The sequence below is a fragment of the Octopus bimaculoides genome, chromosome 2 (genome assembly GCF_001194135.2).
Source record: "Octopus bimaculoides isolate UCB-OBI-ISO-001 chromosome 2, ASM119413v2, whole genome shotgun sequence".
In the NCBI taxonomy this organism is placed as follows: Eukaryota; Metazoa; Mollusca; class Cephalopoda; order Octopoda; family Octopodidae; genus Octopus; species Octopus bimaculoides.
This window is the reverse complement of record NC_068982.1, coordinates 18,543,223-18,548,309: the sequence shown is the minus strand read 5'-3', so window position 1 is coordinate 18,548,309 and position 5,087 is coordinate 18,543,223. Positions and strand designations below refer to the sequence as shown.

Here is a 5,087-nt window from a genome sequence, read left to right as displayed (position 1 = left end):
TGCAGTCATTAATCATTGATATACTATTAAACCTTCCGATTCTGAATATTCGGGAGGTCAAGGGTAAGGGATCTGTAGGGGAAGAGAGAGGTACACCAGACTAGTACTCTTTTCTGGTGGTCAGACTTGATCAACAGGAAATTAATTACTTTGCTCTTTATCACAACGTTTTGACCATCTTATGAATCGAAACCATATTCTATGACCCTGAGACCAAGAACTAACCTCTAATTATAAAGCCATAGAGATATACATAATTGCATAATATTCATTATTATAAACAGGAAAATAGTGTTAGTTAATAAAGTGTATTTCGTAATTTCAATCTACAAGTGTTTGATTACATAGTATTTCATTGACCATCTATCTCGCTGAATTCTCGTGGTATTTTTATGATTTTAATATGTTGCTACCACAAAATTAATCGACGTATTCAGTTCATTTCCACTGAAATACAGTTGGCCACATATCTCTTAAATCATGACAATTTATTTAGTTCAATACAGTTAACCCGCAACTCACGTTCTTCAGAAATTTCCCCTTGCGTATATTTTATTTCCAAAGAATTTTTATTCCACCCTCTTTCCTTAATTACATCAGTTTTTGATAAAACGCCCTTCAAAGTAAATTATATACGTATGTTATATTATCGCATTTAGAAATTAGATTATAGAGATGCATATTCCAAATGTTTCTACATTTAAGTGGCTGTTACGTTGTCACCCCTTTTACATTCTATTCTTATTGAACAGTAATTGTTTCACTTGGGCATTTCTAATTACAAGGAATCATTTAATGTAAGCACCGCAGATAACAAAATTCTGCTGAGTTTCTGTCAAGCATTTGGTAGTTGTATGCTTGTTAATGAATTGAAGATTTGCTTTTCCCTACTATTCGACTGGTAAGAGTGATGAAAGGTATTGGCACAAAGGAGATATAGTTTTGCAAAATAATATCATCTTATGTATGTACTGCAGAACTTGCCTCCTGTGTTATTTCGTTGAAAGAAGAATACGAGCAAATTTAAATCGTCCGATGCGAATTTGATCGTAGAACGTAAACAGACGTAGCTAAGTAGTACATGGCGCCTTTACTGATGCACTACCGATTCTACCACATAAATTTTGATAATGATTTCTAATTCAAGAACTAAATCGGGAGGCTAGAGAAAATTAACATTCTGTTATTATCAACATGATTAGAACGCAGAACGTAAAGAATAATATATGAGCATGGCAATCCTTTTTGTCCGTTCCTATACCAAATTTACAACATAATTAATATAATTAACTATAAATGACTTTGGGGAAAAATGTTACAGTTATTAAGAAAATTTAACAAAGTGATATTTATTAGTTGCCACAGGTATTATGTAGAAAATATTGGCTACTGCTATCAAAACAAAAGCCATATATTAAGTGCACCAAATGGTTGTCGTAACAGTCAATAGATCTGCCAACGCCATTATACATGTAAATGAAAGGAATTCAAATAAAAACAAAAATCGAGTAAATTATAACAGCAGGCTCATTAAATCTCACCAAAATATACACGCTATTTTTGTAGGAGTTATTTTTGATAGACAGAAGACGTTATTGACTTCCTCATCTTGGTATTAAGGTGAGCTACCTTCTAATTAACTGTCGGGGGCTGAAATTGTATATTGACATATTATTATTTCAATAATTATAGTAAATTTTATTGACTGGTTTTCTTCCTATTGTTAGAAGTAGAATCCGCAGATATCTATAGTTCTTCAAGTAATACACTTTAAGTAATGAAGAAATTAACCTTTGCCAAACAAATAATTCGAACAGTTGTCTCGATTCTTTGATATTTTAATACCAGCGACTATTGTAACTTAACTTTCTGTCAGACATTCGATATATTCATTGCTGAATTCAATGGTATGATGAATGAGGCGTTTTGATAACTGTAAAATTTGAATTTTGTGTAAAAATATATTAAATAAAATAAGTGAATGAGGTGTACATAGAGCTTATAGCAAACAAATTGTAGTTGATGACCTTTTCAAATATAAAAATCGACTATGGATTTTCCTCAAATTCTAATAAGATATTTTTCGTGTGTGTCGCGTTCATTGCATTTTAAGACGTCATACAGCAAGTTATTTTGAGAAATATAACATTGAAAATGGCATATTTTGCAATGTATGTATAATTTGTATGTGCTTTTATATACTTTTCATTGAATATGCGAATATTGTGTAACAGCGAGTATGAAGTATAATGAAAAAAAAATTCTAATAGATATGTGGGAGTATTTGCTTCATGTGTATATAAATTAGATGCTTAATATAAAGCATGCAAAGAAAATAGATATATACTAAAAAGGTAATTGGCATTTTAACTTTTATAAAGCAAGCCCATGTTTTAATACATGAACTGACAGGATTAAACAAAAGTTTTATTAAATTGTATCAACCTATCGTTTCACTTCGCCAATGTTTGCATAAGTAAAAAATTATAGTGTTAAGATTGATTAATACATATATCCATTATATGTTGCCACAACATCAACAGTGATATTGGAGAAAATATTGAAGTAAACACGAAGATGTTTGATATCATCATCATACAATTCTCCACTCAGTCAGACGTTCATAATATGTGAATTCATTAAAAAAAATTTGCGGTAGCTACTGCAAATTAACGCACGTGTTGAGACACTACGTTACTTTGAAATTTGTTCTGTTATTCTTTGAACATCTTTGTAATTACAAACATGTTTTCTAAATATTTTATTGTCATTTGACTAAATTGTTCTTTATTATATAATGCAACCATTTTGAATAACAATCTAGGAGATAAACCCTTTGTTAAACGATAATAGTAAGTTTGTGATTCCACTTACCGATATATTGGACGTCTGAAGAGTTTTGTCTTTTCCTGAGCCAAAACAAACATAGCTTTTATTTATCTTCAGAATACCGACTCGTTGTCGACATTTTTCTATCTGTTCGAAGATAAAAGAGAGAAAAAAACGCCTCAGGTAACTTGTCATTAGATCTATTCTTTGTTACTTGAATACAGAGTAATACTACCGTGATAAAAGAATCAATTATTAGTCTTTTCATGTTTGTTCTTTCCTATTTTTTAAAAAAGCGTTTTCTTTCTATTTAATTACAAATGAGTGAAAAAAAAGTTTGGAAAATCGCAAGAATGCAGTACTTCATTAAGCATAGTGGTGCTCAAATGGCAATGTACGTATAGGCGGAATGCACTAGTAATATATGTGTCAATTCGTACGTTCGTGCTTCAAATTGATGATGGTTAATGGGTTATCAAGTTCGTGCTGCAGTGTGCACAATGGATTTCAATGTCACTTTACTTCAGCTTATACTGTCCAGAAGACAAAATTTGTTTGGATCAGACAATCTTGTTACTAACCAACTAACCTATACTGGTTATACTGTCAGCGACACTACTAATCATCTTTGATAAACCCAAATATCGTTCAACAACTAAATTTATCGCGGTGTAAATTTATTTCATGTATGGTTGGAGTTTGAACTGTGGAGTGCAGTAAAATAATGTATGTTTGCAGTGATTGGTTAAACTTCTCTTATGAATAGCACCAATTTCACTTGGAGAGATTGATGCCAAATTCATATCTTCCCCTAGCCGCTGCAAGATACTGACAGTTTGCAAACATAACATATTTAGTAATTTTCGAGGTGTCGATGGAATAAAAACCCTTTTACGTAGTTTTTATTATTTTGACTATCGTTAAGGTAAAAAAAAAAATTACGTTCACTAAATCCTCTACATTTTGACCGAGCAGCGTATATACCTACTTCATCGACATGAACGTGGTACAATATACTTGCAGAAAGAATTCTATTTAGAAAGACATATAATCGAGAATTGGTGTATTGTCAATTCTAAATGTATTTACTGACTCGTAATGCATATCTTCAATATAATACAGACGTTCTCAAACTTTTTGGGCCATCGTCCCACTCATGGCCACCTAATACCCTCAGCGCCCCACCCCTATTTTTATGTCAATAAAAATTTCATATTTTATTAATTTATATCAACTCTTATTCATTTGATATTTAATATAATATATAATTTGTATACAATACTGTAATAGTATAAATTCATAAGCGTCCCTCAGGCCACTGCTTTTCTCCTAACGCCTCCTTTTTGTTTACCGCCCTCTTAAACACCAGCGCCTACCTGGACGTTCTCAATGCCTACCGAGGAGCGTAGCACCCACTTTGAGAACCTATGGTATAATATAACGACCTAGATATTATGATAGTCAAGGGACGGTTTTTGATTTTATCTGAAATTAGAATATAAAAAATTGTAGCTAATTATCACACGGCATTTTGTTTGTTACTTCACGTTTAATACGTATGATCGCATACATTTAAATCCCCGAATAGAATCGGGTTGTCCTACTGGAAATGTTCATTTCGGCATATGATAAGATTCTTTGTATCATTAGGATGCAGAGACAAGTTATTCCATTTCCACACTGTTGTATACCAACCTAAATAATATAAAAATTCATACATGATTCGAAGTGTTCCTATGCAGACTTTTTCTCTGAATAGATAATTGATATTTTGTGCCCATTTATTTCAGGTAGTTACGGCGAGAGAAACAGGCTGGGAACGTTTTCTTGGTCAATCTATTCGGACTATTTAGAGCTTCGCTTTCTGAAATATATATGTATGTATATATATTGCTTCTGGGGAAATGAGAGGGCTCATTATCATTTATTATGCCAATCATTACTTTCACCTGTATATAGTTTACCAATTGTGTAATGGAAAGTGCTTCCTGATTGCTTGTTTTCCTTTCTTTTGTCCTAGTACATTAACTTTTATTTCGGGTTTTCTGCTACTTTTTCCCTTGTCGTAACTCTTTACCCTATGCAGCATGTAAATTAAACAATAATAATCAATATACGTGAGCATGACAAGATTAATTTCTCTTTATAGGAAATATATTCAGGAACAATCTAGAAAGGAAAGAAAAGTAGGTTACAAAAAGAATCATCCCTAACTCTCTCTCTCTCTCTATCTCTCTCTCTCTCTCTCTCTCTCTCTC

At 32.1% G+C, this 5,087-nt stretch overlaps 1 long non-coding RNA gene across 1 annotated transcript in view; it reads right to left on the bottom strand.

Moving 5' to 3' along the window:
- Positions 1-5,087, bottom strand: part of LOC128247098 (uncharacterized) — a 102,691-nt gene that overhangs the window by 16,820 nt on the left and 80,784 nt on the right. The window contains exon 2 of the long non-coding RNA XR_008263519.1: positions 2,875-2,976. This is a non-coding gene — a long non-coding RNA (uncharacterized LOC128247098). The remainder of the gene's footprint in view (positions 1-2,874; positions 2,977-5,087) is intronic.